The 11,959-nt window shown below is 33.9% G+C and overlaps 1 non-coding gene across 1 annotated transcript; it reads right to left on the bottom strand.

The window, feature by feature from the left end:
- Positions 1–9,764: 9,764 nt before the first annotated feature.
- On the bottom strand, positions 9,765–9,895 carry LOC112067003 (small nucleolar RNA SNORA24). The gene has a single exon (XR_002893021.1). It is a non-coding gene; the product is annotated as a small nucleolar RNA SNORA24 (small nucleolar RNA).
- Positions 9,896–11,959: the final 2,064 nt, after the last annotated feature.

The following is an 11,959-nucleotide window of genomic DNA, read 5'->3' as shown; positions in this document are numbered from 1 at the left end:
CCTTTAAGAAGCCTAAAGTATGCAAAAGCAAGGCAGACACATACAAGTAAGGTCAATAAATTATGGGTGCCATGATGGAAGTATGTACTGGCTACAGTGGAATCACAAAAGATAGATCTTTTCTGTCTATAGGAATGTAAGGTGGAGTGATGGAAAGCTTCATTAGAAAGGAACTCTTGAACTATTTTGAAAGATGTACAGGAGTTCACTAGATCGAATAACTGTGAAGCAGAATATTTTACACAGAAGGATCAGTGTGGGAATTTAAAAAGGGCATACCTAGTGTGGTTTATTTGAAAAGTGAAAATAATTTGTGTGAGAAAGTGCAAAATATAGGGTGGTAAATGTAGATAGCAGTATGGTCAGGAAAGCTTTTCATGTCATATCAAGAAATTTGGACCTTAGAGTCAATTTGGGCACTTAGAGTCAGGAATGAGTTCTGAAGGAAAGTGACAATCTTATTTGCATTTTTGAAATTTCACTCTGATGGAGGTATAGTGGATAGATTGAGGGGTGGGAATTTGGCAACAATGAGATAAGTTGGAGACTTTGCGATAGTTTAGGCAAGAGATGGAAGATGAGATGAGTCCAAGAGAAAAAATTAACAAGCTCAGTTTTGGATAGATTTCAATTAAGATGCCTGTTGGGATTCCAAGAAGAAATATATAGCAGAATTTGGAATCAAGGGAAAACTCTGCATTAGAACTGCGGCCTTGAGAATCTATCAATATATAAATGCTGACTAAAGCCATGGATAAAGATGAGACCTTCTAGTGAAAATGAAAAGAGAAGAGCAGAAAGGACAGACCATTGTAAAATGTAATGTTTAAGGTGTAAATGAGTAAAAAGGAGATCTAAGATGAAAAATATGAGAAAGGCAAAAACCAAAGAAGGAGAAAGTGGCCTTGTAGAAATAAAGGTAGGAATATGACAAATGCAAAATAGAGGTAAAATGGGGTAAAAATTGTCAAGAGTATCTTGAATTTGGCAATTAGGAAGTAATGAAGGTCTTTTCCAGAGTGGTTTATATGGAGTAGTGGGGTAGAAACCTGAAGGTTGAAGTTTGAAGAGGGAGTTGGAGGTGAGGAGGAGGAGATAAATATATAGATTATTCTTTCAAAGAACTTTATGGAGGGAGAAGAAAGAGATATCAACTAAGTGGGTGTTAATGTATATATTTGGAATTGACATTATGGAGCACACTTTGTCATCATTACAATACCATTGCAGACATAAGTGTGATCCATGTAACACCCAGAAACATTCATGTTCTATAAGTGAATATGATTCTCTATCTTAGAAGACTTAGCTATATAATCAGGTGGAACAATTAAGGTGTAGTATGGTCAAAGATGAAACCTTATGGCCTTGTAAGGGAAAGCAGAGTGGAATCCATAGCTCTAATTTTGAAAATTCTCTTTGAGTTTTCCAGATGGATGGGGTTTGTCCTTGCTCAGCATAGTTTGGTCTTGTGGATTGGGAGCAGAGAATTCCATAAGCTATGTAAATGCATGACTGAATGGAATGAAGAGGAACTATTAACTCATAAAATGTGAGAGCTGGAAAAGTCCTCATCAGTCATCTGATCACAAAAAGACTTGTACTCTGAAAACTATAAGATGCTGATGAAAGAAACTGAAGATGACACAAACAGATGGAAAGATCATGTTCTTGGATTGGAAGAGTCAATATTATTAAAATGACTATACCACCCAAGGCAATCTACAGATTCAATGCAATCCTTATCAGATTACCACTGGCATTTTTCACAGAACTAGAACAGAAAAATTTTAATTCTGTATGGAAACACAAAAGACCCTGAGTAGCCAAAGCAATCTTAAGAAAGAAAAAAAACTTAATAGCTTTATTAATAGAATCTCATTTTCCTAAATAAATCTGTGTAATACCAATATACAACACTGATAAAAGTGGAATTTAATATAAACTTATAAATTTAGATTTATAATAGTTATATATTTTGAACTTAATAAGAAAATTAGTCTGTTTTAATGAACACAAATGTCTAAAAATCTGAACCTGGAAGTTGCAATTATATTATCCCACAGCATCCAACTTATTTATGTATTTTGCTTTGACTGTACTGTTCAAAGAAAATCCTGAATCACACAAGTAAGTTGTTGTAAATGGTAACAATTTTTAAAACAGGTCATATTGTAATCTTAGGAAACTCAGCAAATAAACTATCTGAAAGGGCAGGGACACTTAATATTTGTCTATTCATACATGGATTATAATTAAGACTATTATGAAGCACCCGTTAAGTGTATTATAATGTATGAAGTTTTTTGAGGCTTAAATTTAACTTAAGAAAGGCTCACCCTCTCATAAATCTTTTATTGAATGATTATTGTACAATGGTCTGCAGATACAAAAATTGAATAGAAACATAGCCTTTTCCCTTAAGAAATTTAGTGTAAAGGGAAAATTAGACTCATAAAAATAAAAGCAACAAAATATCAAAGATGAACTGAAAGAAGCATGCAGTAATGTATAGGCTACAGTGGAGAAACAAAATGAGGAGAGAGCTCTGTATTGAGGTTGTGGAAGAGAGTTATATGAAACTTCCTGGAGGAGATGACACTTGCTCTGTTGTGAAGGATGTTTAGGAATTTACCAAGTTGACAAAGTTGGGGAGAAAACTAGTAGCTGATAAATGATATTATGTCTAAATGATTGAAAAGTCCTCCTTCCATTATGTAACATTTGCTGAAATTCTTGTCAGAGATACAAGAGTCAAGAAATAATTCTTATATAGTAACAATAAAGCCACAGAATGGTATTATCATGATATGATAATGTATGAGTTTACTTGTACAAATTACTATACCACAAAGAAAACATGGACCAAGCAGAAACACCCAAGCATTGACTGGTATTTGTGTATGTTGCCTGAGTGCTTTAGTACTGTACTCTCTGTTTATGAGCAGACATGTACAGGCCTGGATTTAAATAAAAGGTCAGTGTCACAGTATAAGCTTTACAGCTGATGACATATTTACAAAAAATCAAATATATGTAACCATGAAAGCAAGCTAAACATCCTTTTCAAGGTTTATACAAAAACACATTAATATATTGGAGATCAGCAACAGGTGAAACTTTGGCTTATAACACATTTTAATATTCACTTATTCATTCCCACTTTTTTATTTTTAGAAATTTATTTATTTATTTTATTTTATTTTATTTTTGGCTGTGTTGGGTCCTCGTTGCTGTGCACAGGCTTTCTCTAGTTGCAGCAGGCGGCGGCTACTCTTCATTGCAGTGTGTGGGCTTCTATTTGCGTTGGCTTCTCTTGTTGCAGAGCACGGGCTCTAGGCTTGCGGGTTTCAGTAGTTGTGGCTTGCGGGCTCTAGAGCGCAAGGCTCTAGAGCGCAAGGCTCAGTAGTTGTGGTGCAGGGGCTTCATTGCTCCGTGACATGTGGGATCTTCCCAGACCAGGGCTCAAACCCATGTCCCCTGAATTGGCAGGTGGATTCTTAACCACTGCGTCACCAGGGAAGCCCTCCCACTTTATTTTAGATACTTAAAAATATTTTAAAACTTAAAGAGATATTTGTATACTCATGTTCATAGCAGTATTATTTGAGATAATCAAAAGGTGGAAGAGACCCAAATATCCATCAACAGATAAATGGATTAATAAAATGTAGTATATAAATGTAGTATATACATGCAGTGAAATATTATTCACCCTGAAAAAGGAAGGAAATTCTGACACATGCCACAACATGGATGAAACTTGAGGATATACTAAGTGAAATAAGCCAGTCACAAAAGGACAAATACTGTATGATCTCGCTGGGATGTGGTAAATAAAGTAGTCATTCTCATAGAAACACAAAGTAGAGTAGTGGTTACCAGGGGCTGGGGGAGGGGGACATGGGGAGTTGTTTAATGGGTGTAGAGTTGGGTTTTGCAAGATGAAAAGTTCTGGAGATTTATTGCACACCAGTGTGAATATACTTAATACTACTACACTATGCACTTAAAAATGGTTAAGACGGTAAATTTTAAGTTATATGTATTTTACCACAGTTAAATACATACATATATTTAAAAATTAAACTAGAATAAAAGACTGATGGAACCTCTGCAGCCACTCTGGAACACAATTTAAAAGCCATTGCTTTACCCCATCAGCTTAGAGGTGAAACCTTAATGTAGAGCACATAACCAAGTTGCCCACATGTGCCTAGAGTGTTTGTGGTAGAGCAGGTCTAGGACTCTTTGTACCTGACTCTGAGTTGAGTTCTTTCTGTAAAAAACACTTTTTAAAAATCCCACTTTGTCCTCAAGAAAGCCTATTCCTATCACTAGCACTCCTAAAAGTAAAGGAAATTAGTACATATTACATCTGTTTTGATTTTTCCTTTGTTCTGGCAGATAGAAAAAATATTATGTTTCACTCTTCATTTTGAAAAAGAATGCTAGAAAAATGCAGACCGCAAATAGATATTCAGATTTAAGAATACATGAATTCATTTCCATATTAATAATTAAAAAGAGTTTCTTATTAAACTTGGATATTTTTGCTTCTTGTGGTACGAGCACTAATACATTTGTTTGATTTCTTTGTGGTTAAATTGTGGTCATAAACTTATATTACAGAACAAATGAGCAAAAAATGAATTTATATAGGGTTTGACTTAATTATCGTATGAGAGGTTTTATACCATTTTAGAAATGAGTGGCATCACATTCTACAATCCTGCATCTTGTAAAACTAAACAGCAGAAAATTAAAAACAGATTGAGAACATGTTTAAACTAAAAAAATAACCCCTTATACTCCAATACATTTAACCAAATATAGGTTAACTCTGGGAAAACCTATAACCATTGCAATTTACTTAGCTGTGTTCACATGCCATGATATAACTAGAACAAAGTCTGCAATTATGCAAGTAGTAAATGTAACAGCAGTCCTTGAAAATCAATTGTACATGTTATGATAGCATATACTTAATTCATTTCATCTGTATCAACAACTATAGTTGGATTTGTAAAGAAAAGCACTTTTTTGTTGTCTTAATAGTAAGACTTATTAAGCACCTGTTAAATGTATTACAATGCATGTGGTGCTTTGAGGCTTAAAGTTGACTTAATAAAGGCTCTCCCTCAAATGGTTAATGGTGGAGAAAGACTAGACATCATTAACAAAGATGCTGTGTGAACTTTGTGAACAATTCTCTCAATGCCTCTCCTTGATTCACTTTATCTTTTGCATATTTTTTGCTTCTTCTCCCATTCTCCTGCTTTTCCACTTTTTGTATTTGATCTGATTACCTATTACCTCCTTCCCGTTCATCCTTTTCATTTTTGTATTCATGTAATAATTATACAGCTTTTCCTTGATTTACATATGTTTTCTTTGTTCTCTGTGACTGACTGTAGGAGACAAGTGTGTGAAGAAGTTAAGGGAGAGGAGTGATAAGCGGTAAATAATTGTGTAATGTGGCTGAAAAGATTGAGGCTTTTGATATGAGTCATGAGGTCACAAGTTACCTTTGCAGTTTAAATATCTGTATTTGACTAGAACGCTGTGAATAGGTGTTCAAGGAATGAATTTGAAAGGAGGAATCAAAAAATAGATATTTATCTTTGCCTAGATAATGTACCAAAGAGATAGGAAAGCAACGCTGTACCAAATGTAAAGGAAAAAACTCAATCCATGTTTTTCTTGAAAAATTATTTTCAACAAGAAAAAAATTTGAGAAATATGTTTCACTATGTCTGATTCTAAGATTATTGCATATATCGTGTTTTCCCAAAATTAAACATCCAATTATTTTTAAAAATTCTTTTTATTTTTGACCATGCCCTGCGGCATGCAGGATCTTAGTTTCCCAACCAGGGATCAAACCCATGCCCCCTGCATTGCGACTGTGGAGTCTTAACCACTGGACCACCAGGGAAGTCCCCTTTTTAGAATCTAAATTTCCTAATAATATGATAAATCTCTATTTCCCCAGAATGATGTAGCCTAAAGTATTTTGGTTAATGGAAAGTTCTTGTTAACTGAGGCTTGCCAAAGAGCCCATATTTTGCACTGGATCCTAATGATTTGAAACTTGTAACAAAGAATTAAAATTTATTAAATACCTCCAATAATTGCTAGTTCCTTACCAAAACCTCTTAAACATTGAAAGTATAGAATTAGAATTCTTCAGGCCTCTGTTCCGTGTTCCATCATTCTTAAAAGTGTAACAAATTTAATAAGATAGTCATCTTATTAAATAAACATCTTTAATTTTAAATAAACATCTTATTAATTAAATATCTTTAATAAGATAGTTATAAGTATATTTTTAAAGAAAGCTACTTTATAATTATACAGTGGCTTTGTAACACATTCCTTATTTATAATTATCTAGTGTTTTTGTAAAATACTGTGTACATTCAGCTCTGAATATCTTGATTGCAGGGACTTAGCTTGTTCCTCTTTGAATCTTCAGCATGTTTCTTTGCATATAGCAAATAATAAATATTTACAAAAACATTGAATTTGTGACTTAGGGCTTTTCATTCTGACACAGGAAAGAGGCTGAAACCCTAGAAGGCTACCTATTAATGATATTTTTTCAATATGATACTGTGTCCAAAAAGGATCAATAAATATTTGCTCTCACTAGGAAAGATATTGGAAACAAAATGAAAAAAAGTGCTTATCATAAATTACCCTAAATTTTTGAAATAACTACATTTGGAGGTTCTGGTTCTCAGCCTCAAGAATACTACAGCATATCTGAAGACAATTTAGAGAAAGTACACACAGCTTTTATTAGTAGGGATCAGAAAGTATAGGCTTTAATTTGACTGACCTTAGTTATAAAAAAGTATCTTACATTAGAATTGAATAAGAGACCTATAGGAGAAAATAATTTTGGACCTTATTTTCCTCTCATGAATTAAGTGCTTAAGTGACTGTGAAATTGCCCTTCTAAGCAAAAGGAAAGAAAACAAGAAAATATTTACACTTCTGTGATTATAATGTTTCTACAATTAAGAGTCATGTTGGAACAAGAGCCAAATAGCAATGGGATTAAGTAAAAATCTATACATCCTCTGTTTCTTATCATGATTATATGAGCTTCTCTCTGTATGTTTGCTGAGGAGGAGAGAACAGTCCAAGATATTCAGCTATTTAACTATGATTTCTGTGGTTAATTTCCCAGGAACGTAGTATTTGTATATGAGGTTTGTGATAACCAGAAAACTTATATGTTTGTTATAGGTTATTCTATTTGCTCACTCAGCCAATAAAATGTTTTTTTAATGGAAAATTGAATTTTCTTACTTAAGCTGTAAATTAATTTATTAGATTTGAGAAAATTAATTCAGTGCTCTATAAATGAACTCCACCATCATATAATCAATTCAATACCATGTGTGGTTTTCTGGTTAAAAAGAACGTTTTGACTAGCTCTCCTCCATAGCTGCCAAAAATTAGTGTTGCCTTTGACAGATCTAATTTAAATGCAGTATGAAGCTTGGAGCCTTTTACACGCATGACAACAGCTTAAAATATAGGACTTTCATTTAGAAAACATAAAATCTGGGAATAGTAATCACCTAAGATTCATGAAGACAATGGATATTGTTATCATTGACTTATTTACTTGGAAACAATTAAACTTGAAAGAGTAAACCTGAGACAATGAGAGTGTATAAGTAAATACTAAGAAATGTTAAAGGTTTAAACATGAATTAGATCAATAAGGTATTAGTTCAATTAATGACAGATGAAGTCAAGATTAAGGTAGGAGATTATCACTAAACTTTTTGAGTTTGTATTAGGAAAAATTACTCTGCTTCTTTACCAAAACATCTTTAGATGCTACCATCAAAGTATTATTGGATTAGATAAAATGAATTATTTTAGCTAGTGTCAGAAATCTGTATATGTAAGAAATATATTAAATATTTACAATTAGATGATGATATTTACAATATTTAAAATATATTCTAATAGAGTTACCATATGATCCTGCAATCCCACTCCTGGGCATATATCCAGAGAAAACTCCAATTTGAAAAGATACATGCACCTCAGTGTTCATAGCAGCACTATTTACAATAGCTAAGACATGGAAGCAACCTAAATGTCCATCAACAGATAAATGGGTAAAGAAGATGTGGTACATATATACAATGGAATATTAGTCAGCATAAAAAAGAATGAAATAATGCCATCTGCAGCAACATGGCCGTAACTAGAAACTATCATATTAAGTGAAGTCAGACAAAGACAAATATCATATGATATCACTTACACGTGATATCTAAAAAAATGATACAAATGAACTTATCTACAAAACAGAGAAAGACTCAGAGACATAGTAAACAAACCTGTGGTTACCAAAGGGGATAGTGGTGGTGGTGGAGGAGATAAATTAGGAGTTTGGGGTTAACATATACACACTACTATATAAAATAGGTAAACAACAAGGACCTACTGTATATCACAGAGAACTATACTCAATACCTTGTAATAACCTATAATGGAAAAAAATCTGAAAAAAATATTACTGAATCACTTTGCTATACACTTGAAACTAACACATTTAAAATTAACTACACATCAATAAAAAAGCATATTCTAACTTCTACCTTCTAACATGCTCTATGTAGAATTTCCCTTTCCTGTCTCAGGCAATCCCATAACTTTTTGGTCACTTTTGGGTAAAAAAAAAAAAGTCTATTGCAGTACAGTACAATTTAAATCAGTTGTGTATTTTAAGTTCATATTCTTCCTTCTGCATAACTTTTGCTAAACCTCAGCCTGAGGGTCTCATTGTAAAGAAGGGCAAAATCAGCTCTTTAACTCCTCTCCTGCTGCCTTTTTCTAGGATCAGAGATAGGGAAATGTGCAGAAATATTTTTACTTAATTGGTGCCTTTGTAATCTTTTTGGTTTTCAATGAGATGGGTATGGCCAGCATTTAAATGGTGACTCTTTCATGTGGAACGTGTGAGGTCATCACAGATTTTGTAGGTTTTCCCACTGAACAGCTTCATAATGTGGAAGCCATTCTCTTCACACCTTCCTTGAGTTCTCTTTCCCCGCAGTATATCATTTCTGTTGTTGCTGGAACCAGCTTCTGAGGTGGTTACTGAAGCTGATTTACCTCCTTATCTGGCTCATGGGAAATTCCCACCCCCTTATCATGCCAAAGAGTTTAAATGTTGCGTGTCTCACTGCTGTCTCCACTTTTCACTTTGTATAATCTCTCCACTCTCTCTTCCTTCTTCACAAATGATCTTGAGGGCCATAGGCAGATGTCCACCTAGACAAGGGGATGCCCATCTTGTCTTCTTGAGTGAACCCCAATCTCTATAAATAGTTCTCTGGGAACCTCCTTATTGGAATGAGAGGAGCAACGTTTATCCTTCCTTTGTGAAGGAAGGATGTAAAATTTTACTAGGATATCTATACTTCCTACAACTCTATTCATGGACCCTTTTATTTCCTTTTTTTCCTCATATAGTCTTTTTAAATGTATATATAGCAAGGAAGCACTCATTTATTCTCCACTTAAATACCATACTTGAGATTTAAAATCACGTTTGGCAGTGTGCTGCAGGATGCTAAATAAGACTTCACACATGTCGCTTTGGATTTCTTGATATCTTGTTGTTTTTCATCATCCATTGGAACAATTAGTTCAGTTTCCTAGAAACATTTGAACAGTGGTTACGTGTTTGCCCAACAACCCAGTACCCTCCGGGTTTTTGAAGTGAAGAATGTTACTTGTACAAGTCAGAATCTGATACCAATTAAATGGTGACAGCTTTGACAATAAATGAGAATATGCTCTTCCATGGCTAAGAAGGGAGAGTGCCACAGCTGACAGGTCCCAAAGATACATGGACTTCTCATATAGTCTTGAGGGGTACCAGGAGGGTTGATGGTATCTATTTCTCTCAGTTAACCCTCCCAGAAGTTCTCTTTAGAATGCTTGTGGTGGCACTTGGATGCAACTCTAAAGCAATTGGAAAAGTCAGGTTAACTTGACTTTTTAAAAATCAATTACATATATATTGAGCTGGAGATTTGAAGGAATACTTTTTCTTCCAATGTATTTTTTTATTCTCCCTCCTCCCCAATTTTCAGATACAATAAATTACTTGAAGAAGATACTAGTTAATGAAATATTAAAGACTTTAGAATCATTCTATCCTCCATGCTTTCTCTCTTTAAACCTGAAGACTCATCTATCACTCAAAATTCAACCTCCTCTTTTTTTAATTTTTTACCAATTTCTCATGAAATTAATTATTCATTTAAATAGTTCCCAACTTTCTCCTTGGAGACCTATGATGACATTATGATAAAAGAAGAATAAGTTTTATTACTGTGATTTTTTTTATAGCTAATAATTATTTAAATGGTTGGAAGAATTGTAGTTCATCTCTTTCTCACAGACACATAAGGGCCAATGCAGAGTATGTACATCTATGGGAAAATAATTAAATTCATATATACATCATGCCTGAAAAATGTTTTCATTTATATGTTTCTATATGTATTTTGTGGTATTCAGAATGAAAATAACTTTCCTCTCCCCTCAAAAAGAGTCTACTTCTAAGAAGACTAAGATAAGAAGGTTTCTTCCATTTAAAGACAAATTCTTTACTTTGAAAAGTAAAATATAATAGTTGATTAAAAATTAAGATTTTGGACTTCCCTGGTGGCCCAATGGTTAAGAATCCACCTGCCAATGCAGGGGACACACGTTCAAGCCCTGGTCCAGGAAGATCCCACATGCCGTGGAGCAACTAAGCTCGTGTGCCACAACTACTGAGCCTGTGTGCCACAGCTTTTGAGGCCCACGTGCCTAGAGCCCGTGCTCCACAACAAGAGAAGCCCCCACAATGAGAAGCCCACGCACTGCAATGAAGAGTAGCCCCCACTCGCCGTGACTAGAGAAAGCCTGTGTGCAGCAACGAAGACCCAACACAGCCAAAAATAAATATAAAGAAATTTGTTTTAAAAAATTCAGTTTGTTAAATCTGATTGAAGATTCAGTCCAAAGCAATTTTGGGAGACTAGTATTTTAATTTTCATGCTGTAGTTTTTTATGCATTTATCTTATGCAGCTGTTTTTCAGTTTTGTGAAATAGTCAAGCAACTGTTGATAGGTGTGTTGAATTTAGTAAGACTGCCTTCCTTACTTAAATGATCTGTTTCCTTTGAACTGCCAAGTTAAAGATGACCTCATGCTTGCTGACATATTATTAGTGATTGATTGTTAAAGGAATATTGATATTTCCTTATGATGTTTATTTTGCTTCTTCATATATCATGTTGACCTTATTTTTTGTCCATTGTACACTTTGTTTTCTTTGAGAAGGACACAAGATAAATGTTCATAAAACAAGTTATGAATTATATCATGGAAAATATCCAAATAGGAATTATCTACTTTACAAGTACCAAATCTATCTCTTCTAAAAATATAAAAATAAAAAGCCTTTTTTATAGGTCAAAATTTTCTCTTATTTATGTCTACTATTTATTTTATCTTTGAGTTACCATTACTTAATAATATAAAAGACTCTATTTTAAAATTTTTCTAATATAGTAAGTCCTCTACATATGAATGAATTCCATTCTGAGAGTACGTTCATACGTCCAATTTGTTCATAAGTCCAACAAAGTTAGCCTAGGTACCCAACTAACACAAACGGCTATACAGTACTGTCCTGTAATAGGTTTATAATACTTTTCACAAAAATAATACATAAAAAAAAAACACAAAAAATAAAGAAACCATTTTTAATCTTACAGTACAGTACCATGAAAAGTACAGTAGTACAGTCCAACAGCTGGCCTACAGGGACTGGCATCGAGTGAACAGGCAAGAAGAGTTACTGACTGGAGGAGAGAGAGGTGGGAGATGGTAGAGCTGAAGGACCATCAGCAATAGGAGACTG

The sequence above is a fragment of the Physeter macrocephalus genome, chromosome 16, assembly GCF_002837175.3.
Source record: "Physeter macrocephalus isolate SW-GA chromosome 16, ASM283717v5, whole genome shotgun sequence".
NCBI classification, from domain to species: domain Eukaryota; kingdom Metazoa; phylum Chordata; class Mammalia; order Artiodactyla; family Physeteridae; genus Physeter; species Physeter macrocephalus.
Note: the sequence above shows the minus strand (reverse complement) of the source record. Positions and strands in the feature narration are given on the sequence as shown.